Source organism: Canis lupus, chromosome 36, assembly GCF_048164855.1.
Source record: "Canis lupus baileyi chromosome 36, mCanLup2.hap1, whole genome shotgun sequence".
Classification (NCBI taxonomy): domain Eukaryota; kingdom Metazoa; phylum Chordata; class Mammalia; order Carnivora; family Canidae; genus Canis; species Canis lupus.
The window spans coordinates 16892109-16914529 of record NC_132873.1 but is presented as its reverse complement, the minus strand read 5'-3'; the positions used below and the strand labels follow the sequence as shown (position 1 = coordinate 16914529).

The 22421-nt window shown below is 38.6% G+C and overlaps 1 protein-coding gene and 1 non-coding gene across 6 annotated transcripts in view; both read left to right on the top strand.

The window, feature by feature from the left end:
* PARD3B (par-3 family cell polarity regulator beta) overlaps positions 1–22421 on the top strand; it is a 987000-nt gene that overhangs the window by 759604 nt on the left and 204975 nt on the right. The gene's annotated exons all lie outside the window — the stretch shown is intronic.
* LOC140625914 (U6 spliceosomal RNA) lies at positions 18900–19006 on the top strand. Its single transcript, XR_012025183.1, has one exon. It is a non-coding gene; the product is annotated as a U6 spliceosomal RNA (small nuclear RNA).

The window sequence follows — 22421 nt, the reverse complement described above, 5'->3', positions numbered from 1 at the left end:
ATCCTCATTCCTGTGCTTAGAGGGAAAAGGCCTCTAATTTTGGCAGACTCCTGCAGGGCCCTGGAGATGGGTCTCCAGCCAACTCCAGTAGCCAAACAGGGTCTCTTGGCTCTGTTCTTTCACAGATGACATCAGAACCCACAGAACTTCGGGTGTCTCTAATCAGTGCGACAAGGCATCACAATGGTATTCAGTTTTAGAGCTAAAATATATCCTTATCTTCATCACCACCTTACCACCCCCACTCCCCAAGAAGAAAACTTATTCCTGCTTATAGACATCTAAAATCCCTCACTGAGGGACCAACGGTCGACCATGCGCCCTCTCAGTACTAAGAGATTTAAAATAAGTAGGAAGAGAGGACACATTGAAATTTATTCCCAGTACAGTATAATCCATTCATCAACCAGTGTAAACGACAGACCTGATGAGTGTCCCCAACAGGCGGTGTGATGAAAGGGATTAGATGCCAGGAGAGAACCGCCTCCCTTAGGAAAGAATGCTGGAAGGGCAAAAGGAAGGAGGTTGCAAATCTAAGTTTTAGTTTTCTTTGTTTTATCTGAGAGGGCCAGAGGCTGGCCTGTTTACATTCAGAATAAAAAAGCCAAATGGACAGTCCATGCCGGGTGTTGGAGCTTACCCAGGTGCAGCTTTTTAAGAGTACAGCTTGAGAGTGCTAGGAGGACAGAAAGTCAGCAGAAAGAAACATGATTTTAAAAGATAATAAGAAAATAATCTATGGGCCCTTCTAAGGCAGCTGCTGATGGGCTCTAGTTAAGAGTTATCAGTGGGTTCCTTCAAAGTCTTGAGGAGGAAGCCATGAAAAAGCATCCCAGGAAAAATATGGAGGGGAGTTTGAGAGGCTAAGTACTGATTCTCATAGACTTTGATTGAAAAATTGTAGTGAATTTGAAGTGTATGAGCAATGGTCGTTCTCAAAGGCTCCATAACTCAGCTAGTTCACTACAAATTCATTGAACCACCTCTGGTTTTGCTTCAAATCCCTGCCACCACCAAAAATGTTAGCAGCAATCAAATGCACGATTATAATTTACAGCTGCTATATTGACAGGCAGACAGATCCTTCTGGCCAGAGCTTCATGCTATTGGCTTCCAGTGAAACTGAGCATTTGAAATACATTATTAAGTGAAATCTTTGCAAGCTGAATCTATACAGATGATTTTCAGATATGTCCAAACTCTGGGATTATGGTGAAGTCCAATGTCATTTTTAGATTTTTTAATTTTTTTTCAGCAAACACAGAGTCTAATTTTAACGAGTATATTGACAAAGAGAAGACACCAACAATTATCTTCTATTGCTGTGTTAAAATACAATTTCACAAACACCTTCTGTATTATTCCCCGCTCTGTGTACTTCAGGTGTCAAATCCTAGTCATTGACAAAGAAAAAAAAAAATGGCAGCCTCAGACGTGATTTAATTTAGCAGGTATTAAACTGAGGCCTCATATTTGAATCCTTTCACTCTAGAAATAGTTTTATGCATGGACACTTATTTGCCTGTGGCATATTGTAGGCATACAATTCAAAATTAAAACTTTGTCAGAATGACATCTGGTGTTAACATTTGCCTTTCCTCAATCCTTAACAGTCAAAATCAAGTTATCCATCGTAGATTTGCTAATTACAGACGGCCTAAATAGAACTTCCTCAAGGGACAGTGTTCAAAGCAGATAATGCCAAAGCTCTGGAAGGTTGGAAGGTACTGAATATATATAGTTGATAAGCATCTGTTTAACCATTTATCTCCTTCTATTTTACATATTTCTGCTTCTCATCCTCACCACGTCTCTGTACCGTTTTAGATTGGTCCTCACATCGGATGTTAATGCCAGTGCATACACTTCAGCTTCACCTACTTTTCCTTTGAATCTAGTGAATTCCAAAAAAAAAAAAAGAAAGAAAGAAAGAAAAAAAGCCAAGCAGGGAGTGGTATGTATTAGGAAGGCAGCGAAATAAACAGACCTGTTTCTGGAAGTCTCAGAAACATGGGGACAACGTATCCACTGTTGAAGGGAAGTCTGCTCTTAATTGTAGGGAAGGGGAGCAGTAAGTGGTCTAACAAGAAATGAGAGGTGAACAAAGCAGAAGGAAAGTTACTATGTGTTTCCTTCTTCAACTTTTCCTATTTATCCTTCACCTTTAACTTTTCCTTCTTCTTGCTTTAAACCTTTTTAATTTTAAAATAATTTTAGACTTAACAGAAAAGTTACCCCCCAAAAGTATAATTCCAGGATACCTTTCACCTAAACTGCCCCACTGTTATGATAGTGTGTGACTATGATCCAAAAACTAAGGTAAGAGATTAACGTTGGTACACAACTTCAAACCTTATTTGAACATCGCCAAAACTGGCAATGTAATGTCCTTTTTCTGTTTTAAGATCCAACCCAGGATCCCATATTACCTTAGTTATGGTGTCTCCTTGGTCTCCTCCCCTCTGGGCCAAGTCTTAGCCTTTCATTGTCTTTCATGACCTTGACCCCTTGAGGAGTATTTGTCAGTTACTTTGTAGAACATGCTTCAGTCTGGGTTTGTCTGATGATTGATCATGAGTAGATGGAGGTTATGCATATTTGGCCAGAATGCTTCAGAAGTGCTATGCCCTTCCCTGGGATTACATGATGTCAGTTCGTCCTGTGACGGTGAAGTTAATCTTGATTGTTTCATTAAAGTGGTGTCTGCTGGATTTTTTCCCCTCTTTAATTAATACATATCTTGTGGGAGATATCTGAGACTATACAAATATCCTGTTTCTCCTCATAACATTCACCCACTAATTTTAGTATCCATCTGTGTTTCTTATCACAGCAATTACTACTGGTTCTCCAACAGCCATTTTCAGGTCATTCATCCCTCCCACATTCATTAATTGTAATTCTTCTGTAGGGAAGAGTTATCCTTTCTCTCTTGACCATTTATTTTTTATTCAAGATGTGGCTCAGTGGTTGAGCATCTGCCTTTGGCTCAGGGCATGATCCTGGGGTCCTGGAATCGAGTCCTGCATCAGGCTGCCTATGTCTCTGCCTTTCTCCCTGTGTCTCTCATGAATAAATAGAATCTGAAAAAAAATTTTATTCGATTATTTGTATAATTTTAGATTCATGGATCTGTACTTTTTTTCATACATTGTAATCCAATCCTATCATTGTTGTGTTGCTCAAATTATTCCAACTTTGGCTACTGGGGGACTTTTTTCAGGATAACTTCTGTTCCCTTTTGACTTGCCTAGGTTTTTCTGAAAACTTTCTTACTTTTCGGTACTGTGAGGTGCCCCAGGATCGTTTCATATTTTATCTGCCACAGTTGAGGAATCAAACACTTTTCCAAGGAGACCTGATTTCCTTTATTGCAGAATCTTATTCAGAGGCCAAGATCTGAGTTCTAGGAGTGCTCACTGCCAGGTATCATTGTTACAGACATTTCCCATACTAGGTGTCACCTGGGTTCTTATTAAAATACAGATTTTTAAAATTATTTTTATTAAATATAAATTTGATAAATATAAATTGAATTTTGATTAAAATAAAATTTAAATGAACATGATATGCTTCATTATATGCAAATTTTGAATGGTCCTGTATGGTAATTAGGCAAAAGGAGTAAATGTGGACAAGGCAATTCCATGATGTAAGAATTTTGAAAAATTCAGCAGACAGAATTTTGAAATATATGTAGATGTACTAGCATATACACATATCTAGAGTTCTGAATCTCCAGATTTCACATTCTTATTAAAAAAAGCATGAGTTTATACTGATATCTCTAATCCCAATCCAATACCACAGTGTTCATTGTAGGTTTCCCCTTATTTGTAATTTCTTTTTCATTCTGTGAGAATGCTGACTCTTATTATTTACAATATATTTACTTATTTGCTCAACCTTAATATATGCCTATATGTTTCAGAATTGCTAACCCATACCCTTATGGAGACCAGAATATAGTATTTATATATATTTCTTTTAGACTTTACCCTTATTGTATCTATTTTTCCAGTGCTACTTAAATTCTTCCCCAAGTCCTTCAATGTGGGATATTAGTTATTGGTAATATAATTAAATTTATTCTTTTAGGTGTAGTCCTATTTAGGGTTCTCCCCACATCTTGACTGATTGTTGTTAACATACCTACAACGAGATTTACTCTTTGCTGTATACAATTGTAGGGTATTTTGATAGTGCAAAGAGTCATGCATTCACAGTCATGATACAGAACAGTTCCATGATCCCCAAACCACCGTACCCACAACTCCTGACAACCACTGGTCTGTTTTCCATCTCACACAATAGCAGCCTTTTGGATCTGGCTCCTTTTCATTTAGCAGCGTACATTTTGAGATTCATCTATGTTGTTGTCTGAGTAGTATTCCATTATGTGGATGTTGTATTTTATTCTTATGACCTGATTTGTGATCCTTGTACATGCATCTAATGTTTACATTTGTGAAATTGCCCACTGGATTGATGCTTTTTTGAGACCCTGAAACTGTGACTTTTAAAGTATGCTTTTCATCTTTTTTTAACACAGAGTTTATTTCACTTTTATTTACTATGGTTATTTCCTATGACCATCAATCATTTTAACATTCCAAGGAGGGTTAAAGCTAATCTTTATTTTTGGTAAGATTGACAGGGAGAGTATGGATAATTGAAATCTTTACATAATCTACAAGCCTTGTAATAGCTACTTCTTCTTCCTCCAACTACTTAAAGGTAGCAAAAATGACTCATTTTAAGTTTTATATCCTTTCCCTTCCTTTACTTATCCTCTGGTAGAAGCACTAATGAGTCCTCAGGTGACCATAAAAATGGAAAGACAGAGAAAAAGGGGAAGCACAGGCTGCGGGTAATCTACATAGTAGATAAAAAGCCTCTAAGTCACTGAGAATTGATTGCACTCTAGTAAAGTAGATCTGATTAGGGATTATGTATCTTTGACGTATTTTAGATTTCCTTTTAATGCTTGGCACCTGTTGATTTAGTGACAGACTTGTGGTCTGTTCTAAAAGTCCACCTAAAAGAATATATTCCTACCCAGAAAATACCAATTTCCTAGCTCTGTTGTCTCTTTTTTGCTCTCTATGTACGCTTCACTACAAAGTATGACATTAATTTGTGGCACTGGGAGAATCTTAATTATACTAAAGCAGATATTTGTATCTTATATTCATGGATAGGCATACGTGGATCTGCTTTTGATAATCTGTTCACTTCTAGAGATTTTCTTTTTTTTTTTTTTTTTATTTTCTATGCTAATATAGGCACATTTCCTGGAAGAGAAGAACCTCATTTGAGTCAGATTTTCAAAACTGCAAAGCAAACAAAATTAAGACTATTAACCAGAAAGCTCATCTCCACAATTCCTCTGATACTTATTGGCATGGTAATCTTACAAACCCTCAGATCCTGTCTCTTTTAATCTGAGAGATCTTCATTCAACCTCAAGAAGCATTCATGAGACTATAAATTTCTTTCTTTTTTCCCCAAAGATTTATTTATTCATTTGAGAGAGAGAGAGAGAGAGAGAGAGAGAGAGAATGCCATTGAAGGGAGGGGCTGAGAGAAACAGAGACAGAATCCTCAAGCAGTGTCCCTCCTGAGCACAGAGCTTAATGCAGAGCTCACTCCCAGAACCCTGGGATCATGACCTGAGCCGAAATCAAGAGTTAGATGCTCAACTGACTGAGCCACCCAGGTGCCCCTAGACTATAAATTTCTCCAGAGAAAGTATCAAACTTTTTTTCTTTCTGTATCTCCAGGACCTAGCATTGAGCCTGATATATAATAAGTGTTAGATAACTACTTCTTGAATGAATTCAATATTTCAGGCTACTGATAGGACTTTTTGTTTACTCATATAAGAAATCTGATTAATTGTAAGATACATAATTTAATTAGTTTTCAGGAATTCATAAAGCTTTGCCATCTATCAATTAGCTAGTAAATCACCAAGTGATAGTAAATATGTAATATGTTTTTCTGGTACTTTTTATATTTATATAATGTATCTTCCTTTCCTAAATCCCTGTGGCCTACATTGGCAAGAAATGGTAATGTATTTCTCCCTTTCTATTTTGCTGCCTCAGGGAGGGCAGGTTTGACCAATTTTGAAAAGATCACTTCATAGTGTGAAATCCTTAAAAAAAAAAAAAAAAAAGTTGTATTTAGTTTTATGGACCTTGAATACAATGTCTAAAACTGTGTCATTATGCAGAATTTATTGTTCTAGCTCTCCTGATCTATAAATTATTATAGAAGACTCTTGAAGAAAACATTAATAATTCATGTGTTTGGTATTTAAAAAAATACACTTGGGCTAAGTTTTAGAAGCTGAGCGTGATTCTATCCTTGACAAAGTGGTCACCAACAACAACCCTAGTCAATCATAATCTTTCTTTTCAGTCAAAAAATGGCACCATTGAGGGATCCCTGGGTGGCGCAGCGGTTTAGTGCCTGCCTTTGGCCCACGGCGCTATCCTGGAAACCCGGGATCGAATCCCACATCGGGCTCCCAGTGCATGGAGCCTGCTTCTCCCTCTGCCTGTGTCTCTGCCTCTTTCTCTCTCTCTGTGTGTGACTATCATAAATAAAAATTTTTTAAAAAATGGCACCATTGAAAGGCAAGCCCATCCCTGTTTTGTTCTGATTCCTGTTTCTACATTAGCTGAGGGCTGAGCTAGTAGGCATAGTTCAGTGAACTGTATTTATTCAAAATCATTACAATCATTAAAAGATAGATGATAGATAGATGATAGATAGATAGATAGATAGATAGATAGATAGATAGATGATAGATATAAATACATAGGAACTTAGATATACCAGTGTTTGCAAACTGGGACTCCAGAGGCTGAATTTGACTCACAGATATTGTATGTTTGGGCCACAGACTCTTAGAAAAAAAAAAAAAAAAAAAAGCCAACACTTAAAATGAGATACTTCACACGGGGAAACTAAATTTGCTTTTTTTTTTTTTTTTTCATATTTTTAAGGGGGGGTAAAAATCACTGGTTCACACTTAAAACCTTTCCTGTAAATCTCAAATGCTTGCTTAAATTTAAGTTTAACCATATGCTTTCTTATTTTCTAAAAATTACTTTTAAAATGCTAGGTTTGCAAATCTTTGGTGTTACAAAATCTGGAACCATATTCTGTCTTTCACCTGTGAAAATGTTACTATTAGCCCACATATGTTCAACAAAACTGGCATTGAGCTGTTTTGCTAGGAAAAGTGATGGATTTACAGCGCCCTGTCCGCACATTCTTGGCGAGCGCCCTTTTGACCACTGGCACATATTTGTAAGACTGTCTGCATTTGGGGTAGAGCCTGTGGTTATGGAATAGGTCCAAGTTAACTGGCCCACACAGGGGAGCCAACCCATGACCTTGACCCCATTACCACAGTGTTCTAACCAATTGAGCTAAATAATTGAGTAATTGTTTCTCAGCAATCTGATCAAATCAGCTGGCATGTATTAAGAGTCTGTCTGTGGACAGGGTGAGAATGTCAGTGAACAAGGGAGCTTAAGATAATGGGAAAGTTATCAAGTCCTCACATTGGTTGGCATGTTATATTTGGCCAAGTAGCCACTAAATTGGACTTTGTCATTATAGCTAATTGCATTTCTGGGCAATTGGAACTCACAAAAACACTTAACTTTTATGGAGTAGGGTTCCTTTTTAAGGATTCAGAATTTTGGATAAATAATTCATAACATATGTACAAACAATTGGGGAATATAGCAAGATGGAAAGAACTTTGTACTGAACTTAGGGGTTCAATCCCTCCATGTGGCCTTAGGCATGTCACTTGACTTTCTAAGCTTTGAGTGGGATTGGATAATATAATCTCGAAGAGTTTTCCAATCCTAAGAGACTTTCTGTAACTGTACAATTTTGGAACCCATAAGAACACTTTGCATACAAAGCTATAACTAAAAATGCAAATAGAATCTTTTTCACAGATAATTAAATAAACAATATTTCAAAAGGACTTATTGAACAAACTTATTTTTTAAATATAGTACTGAATGCATCAAATCAATATATAATATACATATTTCACTTAGAAATGCAATGTGAATCCAATAAATAAATACATAAACACATAAATCATAGTTTTATATATGATCAGTTTGTTTTGTTTTTATAGATTTTATTTATTTATTCATGAAAGACAGAGGCAGAGACATAGGCAGAAGGAGGGAGCAGGCTCCCCACATGGGACTTGATCCCAGGACCCCAGGATCACACCCTGAGCCAAATGCAGATGCTCAACCACTGAGCCACCCAGGTGCCCCTATGATCAGTTCATAATCAGTAAAGGCATTTTATATTCCAAAGCATTTATGAACCACCTTGAAAATTTTTCTACCTTATCAAAACATTATTATTTTCAACACAACATATTAAGGAATCACTTTGTGATTATTTATTAATCTTTTGATTTTACATCCATCAATAAGGCCGTTTTATTTATTTGTTTGTTTTTAGAGGTGGAGGGAGAAGCAGAGGGAGAGAAAGAATCTTTTTTTTTTTTTTTTTTTTTTTTTTTTTTTTTTTTTTTCTATTTTTTTTTTATTGGTGTTCAATTTACTAACATACAGAATAATACCCAGTGCCCGTCACCCATTCACTCCCACCCCCCGCCCTCCTCCCCTTCTACCACCCCTAGTTCGTTTCCCAGAGTTAGCAGTCTTTACGTTCTGTCTCCCTTTCTGATATTTCCCACACATTTCTTCTCCCTTCCCTTATTTTCCCTTTCACTATTATTTATATTCCCCAAATGAATGAGAACATATAATGTTTGTCCTTCTCCGACTGACTTACTTCACTCAGCATAATACCCTCCAGTTCCATCCACGTTGAAGCAAATGGTGGGTATTTGTCATTTCTAATAGCTGAGTAATATTCCATTGTATACATAAACCACATCTTCTTTATCCATTCATCTTTCGTTGGACACCGAGGCTCCTTCCACAGTTTGGCTATAGTGGCCATTGCTGCTAGAAACATCGGGGTGCAGGTGTCCCGGCGTTTCATTGCATTTGTATCTTTGGGGTAAATCCCCAACAGTGCAATTGCTGGGTCGTAGGGCAGGTCTATTTTTAACTGTTTGAGGAACCTCCACACAGTTTTCCAGAGTGGCTGCACCAGTTCACATTCCCACCAACAGTGTAAGAGGGTTCCCTTTTCTCCGCATCCTCTCCAACATTTGTTGTTTCCTGCCTTGTTAATTTTCCCCATTCTCACTGGTGTGAGGTGGTATCTCATTGTAGTTTTGATTTGTATTTCCCTGATGGCAAGTGATGCAGAGCATTTTCTCATATGCATGTTGGCCATGTCTATGTCTTCCTCTGTGAGATTTCTGTTCATGTCTTTTGCCCATTTCATGATTGGATTGTTTGTTTCTTTGGTGTTGAGTTTAATAAGTTCTTTATAGATCTTGGAAACTAGCCCTTTATCTGATATGTCATTTGCAAATATCTTCTCCCATTCTGTAGGTTGTCTTTGAGTTTTGTTGACTGTATCCTTTGCTGTGCAAAAGCTTCTTATCTTGATGAAGTCCCAATAGTTCATTTTTGCTTTTGTTTCTTTTGCCTTTGTGGATGTATCTTGCAAGAAGTTACTATGGCCGAGTTCAAAAAGGGTGTTGCCTGTGTTCTTCTCTAGGATTTTGATGGAATCTTGTCTCACATTTAGATCTTTCATCCATTTTGAGTTTATCTTTGTGTATGGTGAAAGAGAGTGGTCTAGTTTCATTCTTCTGCATGTGGATGTCCAATTTTCCCAGCACCATTTATTGAAGAGACTGTCTTTCTTCCAATGGATAGTCTTTCCTCCTTTATCGAATATTAGTTGCCCATAATGTTCAGGGTCCACTTCTGGATTCTCTATTCTGTTCCATTGATCTATGTGTCTGTTTTTGTGCCAGTACCACACTGTCTTGATGACCACAGCTTTGTAGTACAACCTGAAATCTGGCATTGTGATGCCCCCAGATATGGTTTTCTTTTTTAAAATTCCCCTAGCTATTCGGGGTCTTTTCTGATTCCACACAAATCTTAAAATAATTTGTTCTAACTCTCTGAAGAAAGTCCATGGTATTTTGATAGGGATTGCATTAAACGTGTATATTGCCCTGGGTAACATTGACATTTTCACAATATTAATTCTGCCAATCCATGAGCATGGAATATTTTTCCATTTCTTTGTGTCTTCCTCAATTTCTTTCAGAAGTGCTCTATAGTTTTGAGGGTATAGATCCTTTACATCTTTGGTGAGGTTTATTCCTAGGTATCTTATGCTTTTGGGTGCAATTGTAAATGGGATTGACTCCTTAATTTCTCTTTCTTCAGTCTCATTGTTAGTGTATAGAAATGCCACTGACTTCTGGGCATTGATTTTGTATCCTGCCACGCTACCGAATTGCTGTATGAGTTCTAGCAATCTTGGGGTGGAGACTTTTGGGTTTTCTATGTAGAGTATCATGTCATCGGCGAAGAGAGAGAGTTTGACTTCTTCTTTGCCAATTTGAATGCCTTTAATGTCTTTTTGTTGTCTGATTGCTGAGGCTAGGACTTCCAGTACTATGTTGAATAGCAGTGGTGAGAGTGGACATCCCTGTCTTGTTCCTGATCTTAGGGGAAAGGCTCCCAGTGCTTCCCCATTGAGAATGATATTTGCTGTGGGCTTTTCATAGATGGCTTTTAAGATGTCGAGGAATGTTCCCTCTATCCCTACACTCTGAAGAGTTTTAATCAGGAATGGATGCTGTATTTTGTCAAATGCTTTCTCTGCATCCAATGAGAGGATCATATGGTTCTTGGTTTTTCTCTTGCTGATATGATGAATCACATTGATTGTTTTACGGGTGTTGAACCAGCCTTGTGTCCCAGGGATAAATCCTACTTGGTCATGGTGAATAATTTTCTTAATGTACTGTTGGATCCTATTGGCCAGTATCTTGTTGAGAATTTTTGCATCCATGTTCATCAGGGATATTGGTCTGTAATTCTCCTTTTTGGCGGGGTCTTTGTCTGGCTTTGGAATTAAGGTGATGCTGGCTTCATAGAACGAATTTGGAAGTACTCCATCTCTTTCTATCTTTCCAAACAGCTTTAGGAGAATAGGTATGATTTCTTCTTTAAACGTTTGATAAAATTCTCCTGGGAAGCCATCTGGCCCTGGACTCTTGTGTCTTGGGAGGTTTTTGATGACTGCTTCAATTTCCTCCCTGGTTATTGGCCTGTTCAGGTTTTCTATTTCTTCCTGTTCCAGTTTTGGTAGTTTGTGGCTTTCCAGGAATGCGTCCATTTCTTCTAGATTGCCTAATTTATTGGCGTATAGCTGTTCATAATATGTTTTTAAAATCGTTTGTATTTCCTTGGTGTTGGTAGTGATCTCTCCTTTCTCATTCATGATTTTATTAATTTGAGTCTTCTCTCTCTTCTTTTTAATAAGGCTGGCTAATGGTTTATCTATCTTATTAATTCTTTCAAAGAACCAACTCCTGGTTCTGTTGATCTGTTCCACAGTTCTTCTGGTCTCGATTTCGTTGAGTTCTGCTCGAATCTTTATTAACTCCCTTCTTCTCTTGGGTGTAGGATCTATTTGCTGTTTTTTCTCTAGCTCCTTTATGTGTAAGGTTAGCTTTTGTATTTGAGTTCTTTCCAGTTTTTGAATGGATGCTTGTATTGCGATGTATTTCCCCCTTAGGACTGCTTTTGCTGCATCCCAAAGATTTTGAACGGTTGTATCTTCATTCTCATTAGTTTCCATGAATCTTTTTAATTCTTCCTTAATTTCCTGGTTGACCCTTTTATCTTTTAGCAGGATGGTCCTTAACCTCCATGTGTTTGAGGTCCTTCCAAACTTCTTGTTGTGATTTAGTTCTAATTTCAAGGCATTATGGTCCGAGAATATGCAGGGGACAATCCCAATCTTTTGGTATCGGTTCAGACCCGATTTGTGACCCAATATGTGGTCTATTCTGGAGAAAGTTCCATGTGCGCTTGAGAAGAATGTGTATTCAGTTGAGTTTGGATGTAAAGTTCTGTAGATATCTGTGAAATCCATCTGGTCCAGTGTATCATTTAAAGCTCTCGTTTCTTTGGAGATGTTTTGCTTAGAAGACCTATCGAGTATAGAAAGAGCTAGATTGAAGTCACCAAGTATAAGTGTATTATTATCTAAGTATTTCTTCACTTTGGTTAATAATTGATTGATATATTTGGCAGCTCCCACATTCGGAGCATATATATTGAGGATTGTTAAGTCCTCTTGTTGAATAGATCCTTTAAGTATGATATAGTGTCCCTCTTCATCTCTCACTACAGTCTTTGGGGTAAATTTTAGTTTATCTGATATAAGGATGGCTACCCCTGCTTTCTTTTGAGGACCATTCGAATGGTAAATGGTTCTCCAACCTTTTATTTTCAGGCTGTAGGTGTCCTTCTGTCTAAAATGAGTCTCTTGTAGACAGCAAATAGATGGGTCCTGCTTTTTTATCCAGTCTGAAACCCTGCGCCTTTTGATGGGGTCATTAAGCCCGTTCACATTCAGAGTTACTATTGAGAGATATGAGTTTAGTGTCATCATGATATCTATTCAGTCTTTGTTTTTGTGGACTGTTCCACTGAACTTCTTCTTAAAGGGGAATTTTAAGAGGCCCCCTTAAAATTTCTTGCAGAGCTGGTTTGGAGGTCACATATTCTTTTAGTTGCTGCCTGTCTTGGAAGCTCTTTATCTCTCCTTCCATTTTGAATGAGAGCCTTGCTGGATAAAGTATTCTTGGTTGCATGTTCTTCTCATTTAGGACCCTGAATATATCCTGCCAGCCCTTTCTGGCCTGCCAGGTCTCTGTGGAGAGGTCTGCTGTTACCCTAATACTCCTCCCCATAAAAGTCAGGGATTTCTTGTCTCTTGCTGCTTTAAGGATCTTCTCCTTATCTTTGGAATTTGCAAGCTTCACAATTAAATGTCGAGGTGTTGAACGGTTTTTATTGATTTTAGGGGGGGATCTCTCTATTTCCTGGATCTGAATGCTTGTTTCCCTTCCCAGATTAGGAAAGTTTTCAGCTAGAATTTGTTCAAATACATATTCTGGCCCTCTGTCCCTTTCGGCGCCCTCGGGAACCCCAATTAAACGTAGGTTTTTCTTCCTCAGGCTGTCGTTTATTTCCCTTAATCTATCTTCATGGTCTTTTAATTGTTTGTCTCTTTTTTCCTCAGTTTCCCTCTTTGCTATCAACTTGTCTTCTAGGTCACTCACTCGTTCTTCCACCTCGTTAACCCTCGTCGTTAGGACTTCTAGTTTGGATTGCATCTCATTCAATTGATTTTTAATTTCTGCCTGATTAGCTCTAAATTCTGCAGTCATGAAGTCTCTTGAGTCCTTTATACTTTTTTCTAGAGCCACCAGTAGCTGTATAATAGTGCTTCTGAATTGGCTTTCTGACATAGAATTGTAATCCAGATTTTGTAACTCTGTGGGAGAGAGGACTGTTTCTGATTCTTTCTTTTGAGGTGAGGTTTTCCTTCTAGTCATTTTGCTCAGTGCAGAGTGGCCAAAAGCAAGTTGTATTGGGAAAAAGAGAAAAAGAGAGGAGAGAAAGAAGGAAAGAAAAGAGAAAGAGAAAAAAAAAAAGGGAAGAAAAAGAAAAAAAAAACGAAAAAAAAAAAAAAGAAGAAAAAGAGAAAGAAAAAGAAAGGAGAAAAAAAAGGGGGTGGGGGAAGGAAACAAATCAAAAGGCAAAACAAAACAAAAACAAAAACAAAAACAAAAACAAACAAATAAAAAAAGAACCACCGGGGAGTATCTTCTGATTCTGTGTACTTTAAGTCCCTTGGCTTCTCCTGGAAGTTGTCCGTCTAGCTGGTGTTCTGGGGGAGGGGCCTGTTGTGCTGATTTTCAGGTGTTAGCAGTTGGGGGAGCTGCTGTGCCCCTGCCTGGTGCAGGGCTCGGTGGGGGTTGTTTACCCCGTGAGGCCGCAGGAGGAACAGCCCCAGTGGCGGGGCAGCTCTGGAAACCTGGATTCAGCTCCGGCAGGAACTCCGTCTGCAGGGCCTGGAGGCTCCGGGGCGGGGCCGCTGATCTGCTCAGCTGGGGCAGGAGCGTCCTCGCTGTCCTGGGCCCTCCCGGCCTCTGCCTGTCCCGGGGGAGGAGGGATCCTGGGCTGTGTCCCGGCGCCCTGTGCTCCGGAGCCTGCGCTGGTGGATTCGCGCTCCTGGGCCGCGCAGCCCCCTCCGCGGAGCCGCCGCCCGAGCCCCCCGAGCTGCTCCTGGAACCGCGCAGCCCCCTCCGCACGGAGCCTCTTCCTCTGCCCGAGCACCTCCGAGCTGCTCCCGGGGCCGCGCAGCCCCCTCCGCGGAGCCGCCGCCCGAGCCCCTTCAGCTGCTCCGGGTCCCGCCGGGTCCCGCCGTGCGCGCTGCAGCCCTTAGGGAGCTCGGCGCACTCTCCTGGGCGCGCAGTTGCTGTTACTGTCCCCGGGAGCCCGAGGGCATCCCCTCCCTCCTGGGTCCTGCTCCACCTCCCCACGAGCCCCTTTCCCCCGGGAAGGTCGGTGCAGCTCCTGCTCCTCCGGGACGGGGCTCTCCTGTCCTGGGGACACTCGCCCCGGCCTCAGCCCGGCTCCTCGCGGGGCCCCTCCCCCTTGGAGGCCTTTGTTCCTTTATTTCTTTTTCCCCGTCTTCCTACCTTGATAGAAGCGCGAACTCTTCTCACTGTTGCATTCCAGCTGGTCTCTCTTTAAATCTCAGGCCGAATTCATAGATTTTCAGGATAATTTGAAGGTTTTCTAGGTAGTTTGGTGGAGACAGGTGATTTGGGGACCCTAGTCTTCCGCCATCTTGCTCCTCCTCCGAGAGAAAGAATCTTAATCAAGCTTCCCACCCAGAGCGGACCCCAATATGGGGCTCGATCTCACAACCCTGAGATCATGACCTGAGCCGAAATCAGTTAAGATCAGACGCTTAACTGACTGAGCCATCTAGGTGCCTGGGACCCTTTCAGAAGTACCTCTGTTCCCCCTAAATTGATAAATTTAGATTAAACATGTGAAGCTCAGGCTTACCAAATTCCTTACCAAATTGTACATTTTTCTGGTTCTTTCTTACTAATGTACTCAAATACTACTTTTATAGAACAGAAGTAATGGTTGGATTTATTGTTCTTTTATCTAAACTGATTCTTCCATCACTGGATTGCCTGTATGGGTCCTAGAGAGTGTTAAAGTTGGTATAAAATGAATGACAACAGCTTAGTCACACTTGAAATAATATATTGGCTTAGGTTTCCAAATAACCTTCCCAAATGAAAAACACAAATACTGTGGGTTTCTACAGAATCAAATATGACTGTAATGTTTATAAAAAGGATTAGTTATTGGAAGTCGCTTCAATATTAGGTGGCAAAGTTTAGAAATACCAAAGCTGGGGAGACCAGAAGCATTAAATCCAAAGCCAAATACAGGTTGCAGATGCGCTGGGTGATCATTGCCAACCCACCCATTGTCCTCTGAGCGATGCTGCTGGTGCACCCTACACCAGCCATCCAGAGCCATTCAGAAACAGCCTGCCAGTACACTGTGGCAGATGATGAGATACCTCTCTCATCTGAATAAACACATAGCTGGACAAAAGTAAAATTTCCAATATCATTCCTTTTATATGATGTGACTCAAAATTGATCTATTGTTTAAAAGTAGCTCCAGCGATAAGAAAGCACCCTCAGGTTAATTTATTTGGTTGAAATCATCTACATTTTTTTAAAAGATATACTCACCAAAAACTCCATCTAGAGTGTTCTACTCAGAGGCTCACACCTGTGATTCATTTAATTATGTACTTTATATGGTGTGCATTTAATTACCTACACACAGATTTCCTAGCATTGGTTTCTTTTATCATTCTGTCAGAACAATCACACCCATTTGAACTGTAGAATAGGACTAGGAATCTGTGGGGAATAAGTCATCTGTGGTATGAAGAAAGGAAAAATTAGCCATTGGTACAGGAAAGGGAGGAACAAGAAAATATACTTACATAGCAGAATAGTAGTTTCACAGTCTAGTGGACAAGCAAATAAGAGCCTGATGCTTTGGACAGACTATAAATCAATTTCTGATTTCTTTGGTCAAATTGTAAATCATCACTGTGCTATGCTACTATGCATTTCGAAGGGAAAGCATACTTTTATGATTGTATGTTACTAGTAATAGGTCTTTATGAATTACAAGTGATTAGAAAAACTCATCAGAAATCAAGTTATTGTTGATGATATTATTGTTGTTTAATCTTGGATATATTTTCTGTAGGGATGTTATATTGTTGGAGAATGAGATTATATCCATTTTTTAAAACTAGGGTAAAATCCTATGGGAAATCTAGTCCTATGAAAACAATTACTGTTTTTTTGCCTGGCCCCCTCTGAACAAAGGAAACCTCATTGATTGCTTGATGGCCCTTGAGTGACTGTCACTTTGGCCGAGCTCCTTCAATATAAAGTGCTCTGAGTTCTGGGGGGTACCCAGGATGTTCACCGTGCGGTTCAACGGATAAGCAGCAACTCTGTCTAACACGATAGATTATGCCTCATTTTGTAGTTGGTAACCTATCTTATGCATGGGCCCCAAGATTTAAAATTCAAGAAAAGCTAAGGAAAGGGACTTTTTAGACATTTAAAATATGAATGGAGACCCTGGCAGGCAGCACAGGTTTGAAAAATTGTGCAAGACTTGTGACTTTTGGGCCCTAGAAAAGTCAAAGTATTATGTAGAATTTCACTTGAGACATTCAGGATAGGTATATCTTTTCCCTCTCAGCCTATTCGTAGTTGAGAACCAATTCTGTTTTATGGCCTACTCTTCAGGGACGTATTGAATAAGAAGGGATATTAGTTAACTTTAAATCTAACATAAAAATATTGAAATCTGATCCCTTGTCTTACAAACTAAGTTAGGGCTCAGATTTTTTAAATTACCTCTTTTTCCAAAAGAACTCTTTTATGAAAGAGCACAGATGGAGGTATTATCATTTGGAATGCTGTTAAGGACAGGGTGAACTAATGACAAAGATGAGTAGTGTCAAAACTCTGGAGGGCCAAGCAACTGCCTCACGCCTATCTTTATTTGAAACCTAAGATTAAAGAGGCCATAATTTCTGAAACTCTGAAATTATAGGTCTAAGTATGAGATAGACATGTTGTTTTTAATAGATGACATCTTGCAGATTAATCACCCTTAATGACAGCTTTGGGTCTGAATTTCATTCTAGAACTTAGCCTGGTGTCTTTAAACAGGGTATTTGTACAACATGAAAGAACCAGTCATCATGGGATAGAATCCTAAGGTGACTCAGTGCCCCCTTGGCGCTGGGATAGCCAGGTGTTTATTACCTTTACTAGGTGAATAACTGTCTGTCCCCTGTTTGGTCTTGCTGTGGCAGTAGACATCCAGAGCTGTGGCTAGCTGATAGCTACCACACCTACATTAAGATAGTTTGGTGATTTCTGTGTTCATAGACATGGTGTATTCCAGTTTGGGAGCTTTATGGGAGGATAACATGTTTGTTATGAGGGACCATTGGGTCTCTCTTCTAGGATAGAGGCCATGAAGAAAAGAGACAATGATATATCCCTGAAATCCCTACTTCACCTTTAATTCAGCTCAGCAATACTTGTTGGACTTTTACTATGCCTCTGTCACTAAGAATGAATGGAGACCATATTTGACTAATTTATTTGGAACCCCAGCATGTACTAGATTTACAGAGTAGGTGCTCAGAAAGCATTTGTTGAATGAATGCATGTATGCTTAAATAAGGGAAACAAGTAAAGAGTCTTCCCTAACCCTTGAGGAGCAAACATGTAAGCAATGGTTAAAATAGTGCCCTACCCCAATAAAGTACTAATGTCAGCACAAGCCTTCTTCATCTCCAGACTCCTCTTTGAATCCACACTCCATTGCATCTCAGCTGAAGATACGTATGCTTACCCAAATTGATTTTGTTTAGTAAAAGTGGTATGCACATCAAAAAAACCCAACAAATATAAGTTCTAGTGAATTGAAACATCCTGGAAATTAACCTCCAGCAATTCTCCCTTATTCAGAATCGCTTTTTCTTCTACAGATAAAGAAGAAAAAGAAAAAAAAGCCCAAAGTTAAGAGAGCTTCTACCTTTTAAGAACAGTTTCAAACTTAGTATCATGTATTAAGAATCAATCTAATAACTCTTTTCTATTGTTTAAGGCTCTCTTACCAGTTCTATCGTGCATTAATTATTTTGCTTCTTTTGTATTTGCACAATAAATGCTTGACAAAAAAAGCCACATAATGTAAGATTTTTATGGCACAATGGAAAAGTTTCCCACCCCCAGGAAAAATAATTCTATGATGTTCTCATTGTCTCTTCAGCGAAGATTTTGTATATTAAAAAGAAGAAGAACATGAAATGAAAAAAAGAATAAAGCCCTAGTTATACTTTATGTGACATGCAGAAGGTTTAGAATATATAGAACATAAAAGAATATTACATGAGCTACAGAGGGATAAAGCTGTGTGTTCTTAATTTTAAATTTCAGATAAATATGATTTCAGCTTTGATCCTACATGGACTAATTCTTTTGTCACTCAACTAATTAATTCAGTATGCTAGAGAAAAGATGCTAATTTGAGCATCAAAGAAGTGATATTTTTTTTTGTTGTTGTTTAATCAGAGTTATAAAGATAAGTTTTCTCCCATTAGACTGGCTCTGGAACGCAATCATTTTATTCCTGTTTAGTGCAGATGAATTCCAGAGAAAACATTCCCTGTTACTCTTAACTTCTGAAGATGGAGCAGTAACATCCAGATTCCCTTTAAAATAGTCCTTTGTCGTGCTCGCTTCGGCAGCACATATACTAAAATTGGAACGATACAGAGAAGATTAGCATTGCCCCTGCGCAAGGATGACACGCAAATTCGTGGAGTGTTCCATATTTTTGAAAAAAAAAAATAGTCCTTTGTCTAGTCACTGTACCCAAAAAAAAAAAAAAAAGCCATTTCTAAACATTGTCCTTTCGTTCTTTACACATAATAAGTTAGGCACGATCATCAGTTCTTTTGATAAAGGACTGTATACAAAGTACATGTAAGTTAATCTGTGCTATTGGAATATAAATTGTATTTGACATTCTATTTAGAGACTATAGATGAGGTCTCCAGTTTTCATAGAACTGGATTTAATTTCATTGACATGAATCAGTTTTTCCCTTCCCAGGCAGTTTGCTAAAATGACCTCACTTGTCAGTGAATGAATCTCAGAGCTGTTTCCTATGGAGGGACATTTCCTTCTGCAGGATGAATCTGTGGTCATTATAGAGTGAGCCCTGGCAGATTGAGCATGGGAAGGCCATGGGTGTTAGGAAACTTCCCACAGTTGGTAGAGAAAAAGTTTACACATGTGGTGTGATTTGGTCTCAGAACACACCTTTCCTTAGGCCCAGGTTTCCGGGACAAAGGAGGTCGAGAAAAGGGAAGACACAGATGCAGGGAGCACACAGATGAGAAGTCTAGATTCCAGCCATGTGCTGTTTGAGTCAGCATTAGGGTCTTACAGACAAGCCATCAGTTGTCTATGCACGCAAACTGCCTTCAGAGATGCTCAGAGATCCACTTAAAAGTAATAAAAATAAAAAGGAAGAAGCCACATATTCTGCTGCTTTGAAATAAGTAAACATTTAATAAAAAGAAAAGCCTTTCTAACTATTATGAAAACATAAAAATGCAAAAAGCTCTATTTCTTTAATGCTCCTGTTAAATATATTTCCCGGAAATCATAAGCATTTAGTCTGAGTCACTAAGGCTCTTGCCTACAATGTCTTAAAGCCAGTGAGAGCGTATGAAAGCAATTAATCAAAGTTCACTGTGCTCCTGAAGAGTATTTCTTCTTCTGGAAAGCAGAAGGATAGAATAACTTAAAACCCAGTGTGGTCGTGACAGTTAATAAGCTTTTTATAGTCCCTGTGTGGATCTGAAAATCATACCTTATTAGTATCTTTATCTTTCTTGCTCACTCATTCACGCTTATTTTCGTTTAATTTTAATTTCTGGCCTCTTTTTCATATTTCTTCTTCTTTCTCCTAACAGAGTGTTGCTTTAATAACCTCAGAGTAGAGTTTTCATTTGCTACAAAAATGCTCAGCAAAAGTGAACTGTCCAGTGGCTCCCAAATCCCTTAACTGATTCTTGCAAGTCAGTCTTCCAGATGTTGTTTTTACTTGTTTGTTTGTTTGTTTGTTTTTTGGAAGACGGGTTATTAGTGGTATACATTTTGCTTTACTTTGCTTTCTGGACCCGTTAGAATTATTTATAATATATTCAGTACTTCCAAATCTATTGTGTTTCCTAGCTCCTCAGACTGGGAAAGCAAATTAGCTCAAGGATTCCCAGCAGCTGAATTCAGAGCCAGAGAGCTGCTTAAGTCTCTACCCAGCAGATGTTTTATCCACTTAGGCAGAAATCTTAGAATGTTATAGGACCTCCCTGCTTTTCAATCCTAAAAACAAATATCAACACATTTGAGATCTGAAGGTTCCCTGCTTTGGAATGAAGAGTCTCCATGACCACCAATTTAGGAATCTCAACCTGGGAATGAGCAACAACCCGAAGGCAAGTAGCTGTTTAAGGATAGGTGGGAATGTTAGCCTCAAAGGAAGTAGTAAAGATATCAGTGGGATTAAACGTGTTTGTTGTTTTCATATGGCTTGTCTTCATCTTGGAAACATATAAACATACCCCAAATAAGTATCTAAATAAGATACCAGAAAGTAAAATTTTACTTAGAAATCATAAGAAAAGCCTCAACTGCTTGACCCAGTTAGTTAACAAGAAAGATTTTTAATACTGAGTTTTTCTTCAGTTACTAAACCATCAACTCACTCAGCTTCCCCTTGTGAACACATCCTATAAAGCAAATCTCTATTTCCCTCTGCATGCCATGGAGTGGGCTTATAGAGTTTAAATTACAACCCTTCTGTTATGGAAAGTATACTGAGTTTTTAGCACTCCCCCTCCCTCCTGAAAAATCACAGGCATTAGCCTGGTAATCAAATATACTGTAGAATGCTAAAAATAAAAGTAGAATATTTTTTTCTAATCCACATTAACAACAAACACAAATCTGTTCATTATTCTCTCAATAATATTAACATAAAAATAAGCAATGCCCTTAGGTACCCAAAAAGGGGGTGGGGGGACTCTCTAATTGGTCAATTTTCATTGAATTTTTATCAGATTCATTAACTCTCAAGTACAATGGAAACCATCTCAGGTAAACAAGTAAAGACCTTTGTGACATACATTTTAGAGAGAAGCAATAGCCAAAGTGCACAAAACCATATGAGATTCAATACATGGAAGTAAATTTCATCAGCATATGCATATGCTAATTTAGAGCCCAACTTAGAATGCATCAGACACCAGAAACCTTTTATGGGTGAGTTTCAAAGTAAACTATGGAAATATAGTCAAAGGTCTGTGGCATTCTCTGCCCCCATATTTTGCTTGAGCTATTTCAAAGTGTATAATTTACAAAATGACAAGATAGTATCCTAGCTTATAAGTCAGCTGGTTACAGGGAGAATGAACCATTATCAGAGTCCAGAGCATATTTTGACTATGAAGTTGGTGCATTTTCTTTTTTTGTTGTTTTTTTGTTGTTGTTCTTTTTGAAGTTGGTGCATGTTCATGTCTGACACCATTTGGTAGATATTCTGAGTGTAATAATAATTACTGGATTTTGTAGCCTTTCCCAAATGCATCACTGACACCCACAGATATTTCTGGATTGCAGAAGGAAGAAATACATTCTGTGTCACACTTGCAGCTCTCCTTGGTTCAGAGCTCACCATTAATTTAAAATAAGAGTGTTTGAACTTTTTCCTTGCTGGATTTTTTAGTCCTCGTAAGCCTTCACTCATGATTGCTTTCATACAGTGTGTGCACTAAATGGAAGAAGAGCAGATACTAACAGCTGCATAAACTGCCCAGTAGGATCTAGGCAGAAAACCGTAGACAGGCAATACTTAGCAGAATGAAGAACTGAATTAAATGAGAGACTAGACATGAACAAAGGCAGAGATAGAGCTATACATGTTGTGAATTGGGATCATTTATCAAGGTGTGTGGGAATCTGGGACGGATTCGAAAGTCATCATTACCTAGAAAACTCAAGGAAAGAAATAGAAACAAAAGAAAAACAAACAGAATTTACTGAGAAATTAAGGGATAACTACAAAGAATTATATTAAAATCTCTATCATGTAGAAAACAATAAGATGCTGGAAGCTTGTTTGTTTAGTTAATTGGATTGAGGAGTTAGATATTTACCTAACAATTGATGGTGCTAATGGTTACAT